Below are 18,397 nucleotides of genomic sequence, written 5' to 3' on the forward strand. Positions count from 1 at the left end.
GGGCAGTCATATTTTCATTTTCATTTTTTTGGGTTCTTGAACATGCATTTCCCTTACTATATACACAATATTTTGTTCAGAACAACAGCAGAACAGGTATATAACCTTTCTGCATTAAAGCAAACCGACAAAGAAACCTTCAAGACTATAAAACTAAATTCATCAGTACAAACTAAAGCAGGAGAGGTGGTTTGATTCAACAGTAAATTCCATGATATCACTGCATCTGGGCAATCCACAAAACCAAGGTAATCTTTTTTTTCAACAGAACTGCTTCTAAAAAGCAGAAATCTCTTCTGGCATTGGAAATGCCAGGTCAAGGCTGAGAGGTGAAACAACCATGATCACTTCTGTGTCACGATGAGAAAGGTGTCATTTCTGAAGCACAAAAAAGCTTCTCTGAAAGAAACCCAAGAGTATCAGACAGTGCAAATCCCACTCTAGTCCATATAAGTGATATTTTAATAAAAAAAATGATGACTCTGTTCAGAATTCATTCAATACATTTATGAACCACCTTTTCTCTAACAGCCAAAGGTGGGATCAAATTCTGTCCTACAACTAGGCCATCTCTCCACACATCAATTATGTGAGGTAGGCCAGGTCACTCATTTGTCATTGCAAAATCTCTTGGTTCATTTTATGGCTGAAGCTGAAATTGAAACTGGATCTTCTTGATAGCTATTCCAACATATTAACCACTATCTGACATGTATGGATGGTGCCTGTCTGACTAAATAAGCATTAGCACTCAGCAAATAAGATTGCTACTAGTAAATAAAACATGCCATAAAATACTGAAACATAGAAATACAGAAAAATCATCCTGTTCTGGGTGTTACATCTCATTCCCTCTTCACATCAGTTTTCTATTATTCCCTCTTCTCATCAGTCTTCCATTATTCCCTTTGACAAACATTAAGCCAGCATTTCCAGCATAGAGTGATTCCTTAAGTGACCAAATGTTGCCACAATCTTTATATGGTAAAAAGTTACACAATTCTCTGCAATTCTGAATGTCAAGTTGTTTATAAATTCAAAATAAGAACAGTGAGTTTGATAGGTGGAAAAGCTTGGACACCACTGTAACTTTTTTTTTTTGGGGGGGGGGAGAAATAATAGCTCCCAAACATTTCCTATAGTTAATTTTTTTTCTATTTATGTAGTTATTTCACTATTTCTATTTTTGCTTTTGGACTTTTTCCCCCACTCTTCCTTTCAGAATTTTTCTAGTTCAGAAATATTTGTAGGCCTCATGGCATGCACTGCATGTCTTCAACCATATTCAAGAATGCCATTACAAAACATTTATCTTTCTTTTCTGGTTGAACTGAACAAAATGTCTCAGATCATTGTCTTGCTGAAATATCTAATCACTGTTTAACTTTAAACTTTTTACTAATTACTTGGATATAAAATTTTCTTCCAAATCAATTCTGATTCACTGAAACATGATTTGATTTACTTTTTTTTTATTGAAAAGTTTTACAGTACATTTTTGAATACAAAACCCCTCCCCTCCCCCTCCCCTCTCCCCAAACCTCCCCAACTCTCCCCTCCCCTCCCCCCCCCGACTTCCCAGAGCTAAATACAGGGTATAAAAATACAAACAAACATAATCTAAAATATGCAAACAACAATAAAATATTAAATTCTATCGCACTTTAACTCTTAATAAAATAACTACAAGCTAGTTATACATCATATAAATCCACTACTTATTCAAATGCTAAGTGAAACTTTTTAGTCCCATATTTATTCTGGATATAATCAATCCATCTTCTCCACTCCACAATATATCTCTGTTGCGATTGGTCTTTCAAATACGCTGAGATCTTTGCCATTTCCGCCAAATTGGAAACTTTTAAAGTCCATTCTTCTATAGTCGGCAGTTCTTCCTTCTTCCAATATTGCCCTACTAAAAGTCTCGCTGCCGTAATTAAATTCAACATCAACTTAGTGTCCACAACGGTAGTATCAGTGATAATACCCAATAAAAACAGTTGCGGACAAAACTTTATCCTTTTACAAGTCCACCATATATGAAAATACATTGCATCCTCACAACCAAAACATGATTTGATTTACTGTGTGTATGCATAACATTATATAAAATGGTCACATTTAAAGCAAAATAAATCAGCAGTCCAATGCCCTATCCATGTTCACATACCATGTGTTTACACTCAAAATGCCCCCATTCATTACTTCCAAGGACTTTCAGCAGGCACTTTCTGAAGACATGACTTAGATGGGTCCATTTTATCTAGAATAAGCAATCTTCAAATAACTTGGCTCCAAGCTATACTTTGATATGCACCCAAAAACAGCTGGCCATCATTGCAATTACCACAATATTAGAACTTTGTGGTGATAACACAATAACAAAAGCCATATCCTTCATTAGAGGTGTGGTTTCTGGAAGGTTATTAAGAAAAGCCACACTTAGAGTGTATTATACTAGTTAATCCATGACATGACAAGATCATGAGTCACTGTTGCTACCACTTTCTGTTCCTGAAAAATCACGAATGGCATAAAAAGTAAAGCTGGGAAAAAGCCTTCCTTACCACAGCTTCCATCATATATCCTTCAGATTGGATTGATCAATGACCTTCAACTCCATACTCATGAAATACTGTATATGCCATAATTCATTCCTATATATTTTATCGTATTTCCTCTAAATCTACAAGCCTGAAATAAACTTTCTCACGTTCAAACATTTTTCAAAGACCTGCAGACAAAGATCCAGTTTGTCTAGCAAAAGACACAATCTACTTCCTAAATCTTGAACACTATATCTTTTGGTATTCTTTCAATCATCTTCAACTCAACTTTGCAAACTAATTATTTTGTCTTTCGCTTTCTAAATTTCCTTTTGTATAGGGAGACTATAATGCATTCTTCCAAATTACAAGCAGACATGCAGCTTCACAAACGTATTAAATAAGGAACAGAGCTACTGTGTAAGCAAACCATACCCATATTTTAACATTTCTCCAATTAGGCCATCTATATCTGCAGTCTTACTGTTTTTCAATATTCTCACCAGACAGGTATTTATCACTTTCTATTCTTCAATTCCTTTTTAGACTCTTTAGACTTTTATTATCATTCCTTCAAGAAATCAGAGTCATATAAATCTCTAAAAATGCTTCGTCCAGCTTCTCTCACTTCAGTTGGTCAGAGAGGGAAAATTAACGTCCATGAAGGGCTTCCCTGGAAAAAGGGAAATGAGTCCCAGAGAGATTATATTTTCACTCAAGATCCAAGATGGGAAGGAGGGAAATAGCTGGCTTCATGCAGGACCCAAGATAGGAAGGAGAAAGACTGCTGATGGAGAAGTCTTGGTCTCTGGGGAAGGAAGGACTGGACAGAAGAGCTGAGAGAAGTTATTTCCCAAATGAAGGAAACACAGATAGTTCAGTTAAACAGATCGAAAAAAGGAAAGAAGCCATGCTGAGGAAACTAGTCGTATATTCAGTACATTCAGGGCTTTTTTTGTCATACAACGCCCAGAACGAAGTTCCGGCACCTTTTTTGGATGGAACCTTATAGGGTAGGCAAGACAGGTTGTATGACGTGTGTGAGTTCTGGTACTTTTTTTTTTTTTTACAAAAAAAGCACTGAGTACATTCATTTCTATTTACCCTCTCTTCATACATCCAGAAGCTGGGAAGAAAGAGGAAGTGAAGCAGTTACCAAGAGAGCTAAATAGCCTCTAGGAGAAAGACTCCGGAAGAAACCTGACACCAGGCTAAAAGCCTTGACTGTATGGTACAACAGCAAGAGCAATTACGACTTATATACCACTTCATAGTGCTTTACAGCCCTCTCTGAGCAGTTTACAAAGTCAGCATATTGACCCCAACAATCTGGGTCCTCATTTTACCGACCTTGGAAAGATGGAAGGCTGAGTCAACTTTGAGCTGGTCAGGATGGAACTTCAGACCGTGGGCAGATTTAGCCTGTAATACTGCATTCTAACTACTGTACCACGATGGCTCTTTTTACAAAAACCTGTTGCAAATATACCTATTGTATATAATTGTGTTATATATAGTAAAAAAAAAGACCCAAAGCCTGTCTTATCTTGTTTCTCTGTGTCCACTGCATCCTTGTAAACCTTATAAATATACCTCTGGTTCTAAAAACCCCCGGAGAACATTGTGACAGCCTTCTTAAGGAGGGAACACACCACAGTCTCCTCCAAGGTTGTCCTTCTCCAAGCCAATGGCACACCTTGGCTGTACAATAGAGCACAAAGGGTCAAGGATACAGCTCACAGATGTAGAGACATCATAGAAAGCTCAATATATACTTCATTTGAGGTTGCAGGGGCAAAAGAACCTGTTCATTAGACAGGATGATGTCTTATTAATTACCAGAGACCCTGTCCTTGTTGTTATTCTTCCTGTAGACATAGACCAAATTAAAAAACCTTTCAAGCCAAAATTAAACTGAGTTTGGGAATCCAAGTATCATATCAGAACCTTTGCTCATAATCTTCCCATCATATAATGCCCTTCACATGTCTATGAATATTCAAGACTCGCACACATTTTCAGCTTATGTTGGATGCTTTCCTTTTTAAAATTAAGGAAACCAAGTGGTGTTTTTTTTTTAATGGGAAAAATTGTGGTTAAAAAAATAAGCTGCATTCCATTGAACAGCACCCAGTTAAGGGAACCCAAAGTATTGTTGCCTGTCTCTTTTTTCAGAGGTCTTGTTAGCACAGCCTCTTGCCCACAAGCACACTGGTGTTCACTCATTCTTGAAAGAAGTTTACTGTCTTCACTCAAATATAATTACTAGTGGGATTGTACCTAAAGCCTTAGAAGTGATGAGGAGCTAAAATCCTCCCAGCAGGCAGCCCTTTCACTCTCAAATGTTCCCACAGCAGGGAAAGGATTTCAGCTCTTTTGAAAGTACAGAGAGAAAATCCTTCAGCAGGCTGCAGGAATGGAGTTGAAATCTTCCAATTTTCAGCTCCCTTCCTGCAGTCCCACAAGGGATTTCAGCTCTGCTCCATTCCATCCACTTGCAAGCTTCCCTGTTGGCTTCCCCACTAACTTTCTCTAGAAGCCAGCAAAGAAGATTGCAGCAGGGCTCACATGATTACAGGGCGTTTAGCAACTGGTCATAAACATGAGCTGATAGGCAAACGTCTGAATAGTGAATGCAAAGGGCACGAAGCAACTTTTTATAATTGCCAGAAGTATTTCATGGGCCATAAAAAGGACCCTTTCAAAGATCATTGTAACTTTGAATGGTCATTATCTGACCAGTTGTAGCTTGAGTACTACCTGTATACAGTGCTTTTTTTGTAAAAGAAAAAGGTGCCGGAACTCACACGTGTCATACAACCCGCCTTGCCTACCCTACAAGGTTCCATCCAAAAAAGGTGCCGGAACTCCGTTCTGAGCATTCTATGCCAAAAATAGCCCTGCCTGTATACAAACATCATGTTTTTTAAAACCTATTATATCCCACATTTCATTATATTCATACATATGAAGTCCACTCCTAAAGGCATTCCTAATTTTTTATGTCAAAACTTTGTCAATTATATGAAAAGATACTTGATAAGGGAATATTATCTGAGGAATTTAATCAAGTGTCAATGCTGCAAACATTGACATGTTTTTGCACTGACAATATAAGAGACAGCCTGTTATTTTAATTGCTTCATTTGGGAGGGAAGAATCACCCGGAAGTTGTGATAAGATTGCAAAAGCCTGGGTACAAAATGGGAAGTGAAACCTCATATGTAAAACTAATTGGATAATGTGATTTATGACGTGTAGATAAGGGCGGGGATTGTGTGTGTGTTATGATGGATTTGGGGGGAGGAAATTTCAGATTCTGGCATCCCTCCATGAGTGCCGATGTTTTGTTTCATTACTAAGACTTTTTAGATAAATAATATGACTGCAATTTGTTTGATTTGTCTCATTCATCAGACAAATCAAGTTTATATTACAGTTACACTAAAATAAGGCAAAGAGCATGCCCAGTGTTCAATCTCACTGATTAACATTGATACAAAAATCTTAACAGCAGTGCTAGAAAAAAGATTACAAGAAGTGCTATCATTAAAAATGATAAAAGCAGTGTTTATAAAAACTAGACAAGCAGCAGACATTAGGTTACGTTAGGTTAGTTGTAGATTTAATAGAGCTGAATAAAAATGAAGACCAATTTGTAATCTTATCATTAGATACTGAAAACATTTTTGACAAAATATATAAGTAGTACGTGTTTAGAATACTTTAGTCAGAGCATAGTTTGATAAGCCTTTTTTACACATCTATTTTGCATTAACTTTGCTAAGCATACATTAGTACTTTTTAAGAAGAGTTAACTGTACCTTGTAAAAGGTGGAAAAAAAACAAGGAAGAGCCTCTCTCCTATAGAATAATTAGTCTTGACAGTGAAATTAAACCGTTGCTGAGATTTCTAAAGCAGAAATGTCTCCTGTGTTTTCAGGCTTAATTCAATCTGAGACAGAGTGTCTTTTTCAGGACGAATCAACCCTAAGGTGTTGGACAAATTGCAATCAATATGTATTCTTATGGAGGCTAATCATGGCAAATTATTTTATGAGATGACTAACATTTGTAAAAAGCATTGGCTTACTCTGGATAAAAAATATTACTACTCTGGATGGCAATGTGAAATTATGAGAAGAAATGAGAACTATGAATATACAAATTAAGTTGAAAGAGGAGTGGAAAATGTGAACACAGTAGCTTGTTCTTGTGAACCTAAACACGAGAATTTACAACTTACAAAATTTACAAGGCACCTGAATTTACAATGGTAAAACAAGTAAAGAACATAATCTATATGATAAAGTTTTGTTTCTTTTTTTTAAAAAGTATATTTTATTGATTTTTTACAATAATATTCTTTAATGCAATAACATGCTTAGTAAACAGAGTATTGTCTGGGTTCATATATTTAAAAAGCAATCAATAATAATTATTTCTATAGTTCCATAGTCACTATATTAATTAATTAATGATATATTTTTTGATCTATACTTCCAATAGTATTCTCCTTTTGTCAACATTAAACAAATATAATTCTTAAAATTTTCAATTCATATAAAGTTGGATATAAACCTTTTTCTTGTGTTTGTACAAATAACAGTAATATCAGCATATAACATCTTTTCTGATCAGCTTATATTTTAATTGTATTTATAAAAGTCATCTTATTAAGTCACTATATATCCTGTTTTCAAGATTCTTATTTAAGCTTAATTTCCCCTCTGTATTCAAACCATTCTTATCAGTCATAATTTTCTCAAAGTTAATAACCTTTAAATATCCAAACTTTTCATTCTCATACACCAGGGGTGTCAAACTCAATTTCATTGAGGGCTGCATCAGCATTGCGGTTGCCCTTAGGGGGCCGGGTGGGTGTGGCCAGGGTGGGCATGGCCTACTGGGTGGGCGTGGCTAGAGTGCCTATGGCCTACTGGGTGGGCGTGGCCAGCTCTACATCGTTCGCATCAAGGGTGCCTGTGGGGGCCTGGGCAGGAGTGGGACAGATCTGAGGGTCTCTGGCAGAAGGAGGGTCTCTGGGCCAGGGCCAAGGCAGTGGGGGCCGTTCCCTCACTGTTTCCAGGATGGCTTCGCAGGCCACATGAAACCACTTCGCGGGCCGGATCCGGCCCCCGGGCCTTGTGTTTGACATGTCTGTCATACACCATCCCAATATTTTTACATTTCATATATTATAAAAAATACCATGCTACTTGTATATCTTATCCCTCTTACTATGGGACCCCTTTATATCCATAATTTATCTATTCTTTTAACCATATTCAAACAAGTGTTTAATCATATAGTACTCCATCTGGTAAGTTGAATCAAATCTCTTGAATCTAACTCTAGCCTTCTTATTTGCCAGGTAGCTTTCCAAGTCAACTTGCCAGGGGAGTCTTCATGTATTTTTGTAAATGTTGTTGGGAATAGGAAAAACAAATTAGATAGGACATGTGTTTTTTGTCTCCCAAACTTTAATGATTCTCCTGGCTGCTCTATAGTCCATTTTGTTAGAACTTCTTTCCAATCTTCAAGTTTATTTTGAAATCCTGAAAAATAAGATATCTTTTCCATTTCCATTGTGGTAAAACCTTGCAAGTTTTCTTTTGTTTGTATTAAACTGTAGTTCTCTCCATCTGTAGCTTCTCTCTTTGAGTCACTATCCTCTGTTTTCTGTTCTGTTATCTGGTTTGTTTTTTCATTCTTTGTCATCGTTTTCTAAGAGTTTTTTACTTGTAAGTTTAGGTTAGAAATGTGCTCATTTATGCTGTCAAAGTTGTTTTTAATCTCATCATGATTTGAAACCATTGTCATTTGAATCTGTCGCAACATTGCATACATTTCCTCCTGGAAAGTATTTGCTTTGTCTTGGAATATTGCTCCTGCAGATCTCTGATGTTCCAGGCTGGGGCCTTCAGAAGGAAATATTAGGTGTGGTTTCCTGCCACTTTTAGACAGGTATGCAACATCCATTTTATCTCCTCCCTCCAGATATTCTTTCATCGGTACCAATAGTCTCTGTATTTAGCCTTTCAAACCAGCCAATCATAAAGTCCAAACAACCATCCAGTAAAATTCCCCCCTAGAAGACTAGCCAAAAGTCAAGGTTTTTCTTTTTCTGCAAATAATTCTTGAGCTAAAGATCACAGCTCAGTAAGTATTTATAATCCCAGAAGGTCAGCAGTTTTTAAAATAAATATAGTTCTCAATCTGTAATAGGTGGCCCAGAGTATTTTCTTTCCTCTGTTCCCAGTTGTTTTCTATTTGGCTAAAAGTCACTAAGATTCAAAGGAACAGGTTTGCCAATTTCTGAGTCAATGCAGCTGTTGTTCTATGCTTTAATCCTCCACTAGATGTCAGTAGCTATTCATTTTCCAACTTTTAAAACAAAGAGTTGTTTTTTTGTAATTTCATCAATACTCTTTCAGATGTGAAATCTTAACAGTTTTTGTAATTTTCAGATTTATCCAAGCTATAGTATTAACTTCATTTTAATATATTTCTGTCCCCAATAAAAATTAAATTGCCACTTCCATCTATGGAAAGGTGGGGGTGTGGTTCCTTCCCTTCTCACTTTCAGAGAATGTTTTGCTTCTTGGGGATCTTTTCCAGGAAATATTTTACAAAATAGAAGAGAGAAGATCGATATTCTCACATACTTCCAAGCACACTGTTCACCGTTGTTCTGGTTAGTGCTTTTGGACTTTGGCTGCTGGTAGCTTGGGCTAGTCACTGATGTGCAGCTAGCCTTTCTCCTGTCGGGTTGGAGGGCTTCTCTCGGATCAAACTGATCTATTGCTGTCTTTCAGTGATCCACAGGGGGACCGTCCTTTGTTGCCTCTCCAGGGCAACTTTAGACCCATTAAGTGTCCCCTGGCAGGGTGAAACCATCGGTGGGATGCGGAGCTATGCAATCCCTCAGCTGCTCCGCTATGGCACAAAACCGGAAGTCAATAAAGTTTTGTTTAAGAACTAATCCACACAGAAAACTAAAGATAAGGGATCTTCCTACAAATATACAAAATACAAAAACTTTGTCTGATTTTCTGGAAAAATATTTGTAAGAGATACTTTCATTGCCTCCAGGAGTGGATCTGGAAATACAGGAAGTTTATTAGGTTAAATCAAATTTAAGGATCCCAAAGACCGCCCCTTACATTATTGTCAAATTTCTCAGGATTGCTGCTTGTGTTATGATTTTTAGGAAAGAATGTGAGGACTTTCATTGAGATGTAAAGAATACAAATTCCAAGTATTTAGTGATATTCCTGAGACACGGATCTTCTTGATGAAGGAATTTCTTTTGGCTAAAGAGAAATCTACTATTGTTTTTTCTTATTCCCTGTTATTTTTTGTCAGTCCATCTTTCTATCAGATCAAGCATGACTGCAATGACTGTCGCCATTTTGAAATGGTTATGTTGTTCTGGGAATATTTTTTTATTTTGTTTCTGTCTTGCTAACTGTTGAGTCTACATACAAATGTGCCAGTGTTAACATTGATTTTGGTTCCTGTTTCTTCAATAACAGAGGGAAGGAAGGAAGGACAGGAGAATTGATATGGCGAATTAGCTGTCTCCGGAAGTCAATTTATGTCTTGTTTATTGTCACTGATTTCTTTTTGTTGGGAAGTGTGTTAGCTGTATATTACTTGCATTCAGTTATAGCTTTTTTAGTCTCTGGAAGTATTAATCTCATTGTAAATTTCTGTATTCATATATACTGTATATGCTTATTTCTAATTTAAATATTCCTTGTTTTTCAAGGAGGTTTGTTTATTAGCCTATAGGTAAGTATAATATATTTGATCCTTTTACACGCTTAGGTTGGTGATACTAAATTGGAATGTGAAAGGGATGTGAAATGTTATTAAATGTATTTTTATTTAATAATAAATAGACATAAAGGTAATGTTATATTTCTACACTAATATATTAGAGATAATGAACTTAAAACATCATCTTCTTCACTGAATATGTCATAGATTCTTCTTGAGAACCAGTCTAATACTTAAGCATCAGACTAGAAAGATTGTGAGTTCTAATCTTGCTTTAGGTATAAAAGCTGGCTGGGTGACTTTGGCCAGTCATTCTCTCTCAGCCCTAGGAAGGAGGGGTTGGGTAAACCACTTCTGAAATCTTGCCAAAAAACCCTGCAGGAACTAATCCTGGTGAAGATCAGGAGTCAACAGTGACTTGAAAGCAAAAAAAAAAAAAAAAAGGTGTGTGTGTGTGTGTGGAGGAAATATTTCTTTGTTGCAGGAGGAGGGATTTTAAAGTTATATTAGGGAGGAAATAGTTTTTGAAATGATGGGCATCAGATTTTCTATGCCGAAAGCTATACACCAAAATTTTGAGATTTGGCTCCTTATTGGGGAAGGGGTAGCTAAAAGAATCATACTGAGAAATTGAAAAGGTGGTATTGTTCCAGATACCAGGGAATATTTGTCGGAAAGTTGTAATCTATCTGTTTTGGAAAAGGCAACATTCACTTCTGCTTTATCTAGTAAGCAGGTGAGACAGCAAGTTTAACAGTTAACTTTTTATTCTGAACCAGGCAAAGAACAAGAGAACAAGACATCTATTTATACTGACAGCTGCCGGCAGTTTGACCAATCAGGGGTGAGTCCGTTCCCGCGCCGTTTGTCTCCGCCAATCGGGGCCGTCCGGTTTTGACAGCTCGGAGCTGTCATCGGTAGCGCGTGTTGAGCTGTCAATCGCTGGCGCTTGCGCAGTTCTGCCCGGCAGCTTTTGACAGCTGTCAAAAGCTGCCGCGGTTTTACCTCAGCCCTGTTAACTTCTATTTAAATACATAACAATAAGTAAATACACAACAACTTCTAATCAAAGGATGAACCAATATGTGCTGCTACAAAAGAGATATTGTGATTAATACAATATTTTGTACTATTTTTTTAAAAAAAGAACCACTCAGAGGATGTTGGGGTGGCTCAAACCTTTTGGGAGATACGATTTTATAAGGTATCTTTACAGAAACGTACGCTGCCAGGTCCTGTCAGATGACATTGTTTTAAAAAAGGAACAGGAGCACAATGGCTGCTATTGTTGCTTTTATCCGTTCACCACCTTGACAGCCATATACATACTGTACAGGCAAACATACATGATGTAAAGTCAAAGGATACTAGTTAACTAGTTAAAGTATTCAAATTCTTCCTGAAAACAAAAAAATATTCTGGACAGCCCTTCGTTATTTCATTGAGTTCCACTCTGTTCCCATTATATGTCCCAAAGAACAAAAATCCCCAAAGAGCTGGTAATAACAAAAAGGTTATTAATCAAAGACAGGGGGAAAAAGAATTTGACCATCCTCAGCTGAACACATTCCCAAATTGATTTTAACGTGTAAATCATTGTTTTATAGCATCTTCTATAATTACTTCTGCTTAGTTAAAGGTAAAAAAAAAAGAGTCGAAAACAGAGACTAACCTATTTTTATTCAGGGTTTTTTGTTTGTTTGTTTTGTTTTGTTTTGTTTTTGAGGAAGCTGAACTTGCCTTTCTACATTCAACAGCCAGGCAATAAATCTCAGTGGAGTTGGTGGCATTTTCAGTAGATACATTCAAGTTTATAAAACAGTAATGGAAAGACAAAAATGGAGTAATATTGAGGCAGAGGCACATGTGACTGCTTGATAACCTGCAGAAGCTGGAGAAAGAAAGATGAATCTAATGTTTAAAAGAGAAGCGCTTGATATGCATCTCCAACCTTGCAAAGTATGGCCTTTTAACCATGCTGTGGTGGTACAGCGGTTAGAAGGCCGTATTGCAGGCTAACTCTGCTCACATTGCCCGGAGTTCAGTTCCCTGAATCCCGACCGGCTCAAGGTTAACTCAGCCTTCCATCCTTCTGAGGTCGGTAAAATGAGGAGCCAGATTGTTGGGAGCATTATGTTGACACTGTAAACCACTTAGAGAGGGCTATAAAGCACTGTGGCCACCTAATGAGAAGGAAGGACTCACTGGAGAAGAGCCTAATGCTGGGAAAGGTTGAGGGCAAGAGAAGAAGGGGACAACAGAGAATGAGGTGGCTGGATGGAGTTGCTGAAGCAGTAGGCGTGAGCTTAAATGGACTCCAGAAGATGGTAGAGGACAGGAAGGCCTGGAGGAACGTTGTCCATGGGGTCGCGATGGGTTGGACACGACAATTAACAACAACAATAAAGCACTGTGAAGCGGTATGTAAGTCTATTGCTATTGCTATGCTAAATTACATATCTTTAATAAAAATATTTTCATTTCTAATCAATGCATTACTCCTACCATAATATCAGCATTGGGCTAAACAGGGCGTTTTAAAAACTACTAATACAGAATGGTATGCAGTTTAGAATAATCAAACTTTGAAAACAGTGCATATGCAGAAAGTGGATATTTAAATTACGCTCTCAAATAAACTTTAAGACTTCCAAAAGGATGGGATATGTTGAACATCTCTGCATTATGGGACCTAAATTTTATTTCTGTAAATTTCAATTTGGTTTATTCTGCTTTAGCAGATATTCCTTTAGCCTTTCTTTTCCCAATTATATCTAGTATTTAAAACTAACTTTGAGAAAGAGAGAACACACACTCTGAATATATAACATGGAATGTTTTGAAGCACAAATGAAGGGATTTTTTACCCTGAGATCTCTACTATATTATGCACAACTTTATAAAGCAAAATTGATGCATCTAAATTTTAAGTCTGAAAATTGATTTGAAATTACTCATCTAGGGGCTCATCTGCATTCCAGCACGCGGTAATTTAGGTCTGATATTTTGGCTGATTCTTCTTGATCAGCAAGCTGTTTGCATATTATTTTCCCCTCAGTCTGATATATTCCTTAAACACACAATTAAGAAATAAGAAAATGAGAGTCTTACAATAATAGTGCATATATTTGCTTATAGGAAATGTACAGGTAGTTTTATCCTAGGGGCTTTAAATAATGACCAAACTGATTTTATGCAGTCTATGCAAGTTTTAGAACTATATTTCCTGTTGATTGTAAAGCAAATCATAAGCATTTATTTGACATTTTGTAACAGGAAATGAAATGGGAAAGCATTCCCTAAGGATGATAAAGCAACCATTAGAATATATTAAGTCACCAACACAGCATTTCACCTATTAAAAAAGCAAGACAGAAAAGGTAAAGTTGTATTTTTTAAAAAGTTGCAGTTTAATTTAAATAATCAGTGATTCTTAATATTCATGTTCACTATGCTGCCTCTGTTATGACATCATGAATCTATCAGATGTGGAATATTTATGATTGCTTTAAGGCAGAGATGTCAAACTCAATTTCATTGAGGGCCGCATCAGCATTGTGGTTGACCTTGGGTGGATATGGCAGGGGGGCCCTGGCCAATGGGTGGACGTGGCCAGGTGGACATGGTCGGCTCAACCTCATCTTCCATCAGGGGACTCCTGTGGGGGCCAGGGGGGCTGTGGGAGGGATCCAGGGGTCTCCACAGAGGGGGAGGGATTGGGGTGGATGCTGAGGCCTGGTACACTGGAGACGCTTCACCATCCCTCTTGGGCCATGCAGGGGGGCCCTGTATGGTGGTGCGGGCTACCCAGGGCCCTGGGTGGTGGGGGATGGATTCCCAGCCTGGTCCTCAAGCTGCCAGGGCTCCGGGACCTCATGATCCACCACCATTTCCTGGGGGGTGCCCAGCTGCGCATGGAGCAGCTCCATGGCTGGGCTCAGGTGGAGTGGGGAGGAGAGTCTCAGCTGCCTCTTGGGGATGGGGGACTCCACGCCCTTCCTGTTTGCCAGGGCTGTCAGGGGTGTGGCACAGGCGGGAGGCCAGAGTTGGACAGCAGGAGCCAAGTGGGCAGAAGCGACGGCATGGTGGTGATGGTGACCAGTTGGGCTGCCTTGCCGTGGCCCCATTGTCTGTCTTTGCTTGCCTGCGCCCCCGCGCCTTTGCCTCCACCTGTTGTTGGAGGGCTGGCCTAGTGGCCATGGTGCTAGGATCCATCTGTGCTCCATGGGCTTTAGAACCCTGGAGTGTGGTGGACAACGGGCGCCGAGAAACCATCGGGCTATGGCAGCTGCTGGGCACCACTGGCTCCACCATGCTCGGTGCCTCCTGTGTATGTGCCCAGGGAGGTGCCCAGCCAGACTGCGGTGGACCGGGGTGGCAGGGGCCAGTCCCTCACCATTTTGCTGAATCTGGCCTGTGGGCCTTGAGTTTGACATGTCTGCTTTAAGAGCTAGCCTGCTTAAAAACAAACTAATAAATTTCTATTATCCTATTAGTAAGATTGTCCATGTCAATATTCTAAAAAAAATTTTTTTTTACAAAAACTATTTGTAAAAAGTACATGGCTGAATTGGCCAAGTAATATGTATTTTAGACAATACTGCAGGGATCTTCTATCATGCAAGTACAGGTTTTCCTCAGGTTACAGTGGCAATTGGGACTGGGAATTCCATCGCTAAGAAATGCAGTCATAAAATATGATGCCACATGACCGCATCACCTGCAACTATGATTCTTTCAGTCTCAGTTGTCACCATTAAATGAGGATCATACAGATCATTAAATGAGGACCTAACTTGATCACAACTTTCAACTACCTGTTGGGTCCCATTGATTTTGCTTGTGGAAAATTGTCGGAAACTCAATCATATGACGATGGGAATGTTGTAACAACTGGAACACTGAGGTCCCCTCATTCAGCACTTTCACAACTTTGAACAATTGCTGTTGAAGAAGGACTGGCAGAGCCAGTGGGAGGAGTAAAAAGAGCAACCAGCCTAGAATCATCACGTAGCCACAAAGTCCAACCTCCTACTTGATTGCTATTGACCCTTACCTAATTATAACCAGGTGCTGACTGTTAATTGAGAAGATTCCTATGCATAGGCTTTTAGCAATAAATCAGTTAAATTGAGCCTTTACTTATGAACATTGTCTTTCATGCCTGACAATTGCTGAACAAATGGTCATAAGCTGAGGACTATCTGTATAGAAAAAGAAAAACCCTCTTTCAATAAATTAAGACAGGCACCATGATATGAAACATTTGACAAAATAGGGGTCCTTGGTGTAGTCACACTAGACTAATGATGTTACCTAGTTTGGGTAATGAAATGTCTTCAAGAAAACAAGCAAGCTCAGAGAGCACCAAAGACTCCTCATTTCAACCCTGAGCTACAAATATTCTTCTTTATTAGTTGGTACAATTATGTAGAGAAAGCAGATATTTGAAATTCCTTTGTAGCAACACTTCTCTCAGTGAACTGGGCTGGACTTCATTTGTTATGTCAGTACTGGCCTTTTATGTTAGGAATAATTACACAGAAATGGAAAATATATTTCTTTGGAACATAAAAACCCATCTTATCTAGCACTGTGATTAGTTCAGTTATTGTGCCAAAGTTACAGAAAGGTATAGAAGCCAATCTATGTTATTTTATGTAGTAATATCTTACACCCCTTCATGGATTACTGCCTTGTCGTGGCGAAGGGGCTTGCGTAATTCAATGAAGCTATGAGCTATGCCGTGCAGGGCCACCCAAGACGGACAGGTCATAGCCGAGAGTTCTGACAAAACGTGATCCACTGGAGAAGGAAATGGCAACCCACTCCAGTATCTTTGCCATGAAAACCCTATGGACAGTACCAAAAGGCAAAACGATATGACGCTGGAAGATGAGCCCCTCAGGTCAGAAGGCGTCCAATATGCTACTGGGGAAGAGCAGAGGGCTAGTACTAGTAGCGCCAGAAAGAATGAAGCGACTGGGCCAAAGCCGAAAGGACGCTCAGCTGTGGATGTGTCTGGTGGTGAAAGGAAAGTCCGATGCTGTAAAGATTTTTTCTCCATAGGAACCTGGAATGTAAGATCCATGAATCAAGGAAAGCTGGACGTGGTCAAACAAGAAATGACAAGACTGAACATCGACATCTTAGGTATCAGCGAACTAAAATGGACAGGAATGGGTGAATTTAATTCAGATGACCATCAGGTATACTACTGCGGGCAAGAATCCCTCAGAAGAAATGGAGTAGCCTTCATAGTCAATAAAAGAGTAGGAAAAGCAATACTGGGATACAATCCTCAAAATGACAGAATGATCTCAGTTCGAATCCAAGGCAAACCATTCAATATCACAGTAGTCCAAGTCTATGCCCCAACCACCAGTGCTGAAGAGGATGAAATTGACCGGTTCTATGAAGCCCTACAGCACCTTATAGAACTAACACCCAAAAATGATGTCCTTATCATCATGGGGGATTGGAATGCTAAAGTAGGAAGCCAAAAGATAACTGGAATAACAGGCAAGTTTGGCCTTGGAGTACAAAATGAAGCAGGGCACAGGCTGATAGAATTTTGTCAAGAGAATACGATGGTCATAGCAAACACTCTTTTCCAACAACCCAAGAGACGGCTCTACACATGGACATCACCAGACGGTCAACACAGAAATCAGATTGACTATATGCTCTGCAGCCAAAGATGGAGAAGCTCTATACAGTCAGTAAAAACAAGACCAGGAGCTGACTGTGGCTCAGACCATGAGCTTCTCCTTGCAAAGTTTAAGCTTAAACTGAAGAAAGTAGGGAAAAGCACTAGGCCACTCAGGTATGAATTAAATCATATCCCTGTTGAATATACAGTAGAGGTGACAAATAGATTTAAGGAATTAGATCTGATAGACAGAGTGCCTGAAGAACTATGGACAGAGGTTCGCGACATTGTACAACAGGTAGCAACCAAAACCATCCCAAAGAAAAAGAAATGCAAGAAAGCAAAATGGCTGTCTGAGGAAGCTTTGCAAATAGCTAAGGAAAGGAGGGAAGCGAAAGGCAAGGGAGAAAAACATACATATGCCCAATTGAATGCAGAATTCCAGAGAATAGCTAGAAAAGATAAGAATGCCTTCTTAAATGAACAGTGCAAAGAAATAGAAGAAAACAATAGAATAGGGAGGACCAGAGATCTTTTCAAGAAAACTGGACAGATGAAGGGAACGTTTAATGCAAAAATGGGCATGATAAAGGACCAAAATGGCAGGGACCTAACAGAGGCAGAAGAGATTAAGAAGAGGTGGCAAAATTACACAGAAGAACTATACAAGAATGAGCTTAATGTCCCTGATAATCACAATGAGGTGGTCACTGACCTCGAGCCAGACATCCTAGAATGTGAAGTGAAGTGGGCCTTAGAAAAGCTGAGCAACAACAAAGCTAGTGGAGGTGACAGTATTCCAGCTGAGCTATTCAAAATCTTAAAAGACAGTGAAGTAAAAGTGCTACACTCAATTTGCCAGCAAATTTGGAAAACTCAACAGTGGCCACAGGATTGGAAAAGATCAGTTTACATTCCAATTCCAAAGAAAGGCAGTGCCAAAGAATGTTCAAACTATCGCACCATTGCACTCATTTCTCATGCTAGTAAAGTCATGCTTAAAATCCTACAAGCTAGACTTCAGCAGTATGTGGATCGAGAACTACCAGAAGTACAGGCAGGATTTCGAAGAGGCAGAGGAACTAGAGATCAAATTGCCAACATACGCTGGATCATGGAGAAAGCTAGGGAGTTCCAGAAAAACATCTACTTCTGCTTCATTGACTATGCTAAAGCCTTTGATTGTGTGGATCATAACAAACTGTGGCAAGTTCTTAAAGAGATGGGAGTACCAGACCATCTTATTTGTCTCTTGAGAAACCTATATGCGGGTCAAGAAGCAACAGTGAGAACTGGACATGGAACCACTGATTGGTTCAAAATTGGGAAAGGAGTCTGGCAAGGCTGTATACTGTCGCCCTGCCTATTTAACTTATATGCAGAGCACATCATGAGAAAGGCAGGGCTAGAT

At 38.9% G+C, this 18,397-nt stretch overlaps 1 protein-coding gene across 1 annotated transcript in view; it reads right to left on the bottom strand.

Moving 5' to 3' along the window:
* Positions 1-18,397, bottom strand: part of NCKAP5 (NCK associated protein 5) — a 643,822-nt gene that overhangs the window by 179,698 nt on the left and 445,727 nt on the right. The window lies entirely within an intron of this gene.

The sequence above is a fragment of the Vipera berus genome, assembly GCF_964194415.1.
Source record: "Vipera berus genome assembly, chromosome: 1".
Taxonomy (NCBI): domain Eukaryota; kingdom Metazoa; phylum Chordata; class Lepidosauria; order Squamata; family Viperidae; genus Vipera; species Vipera berus.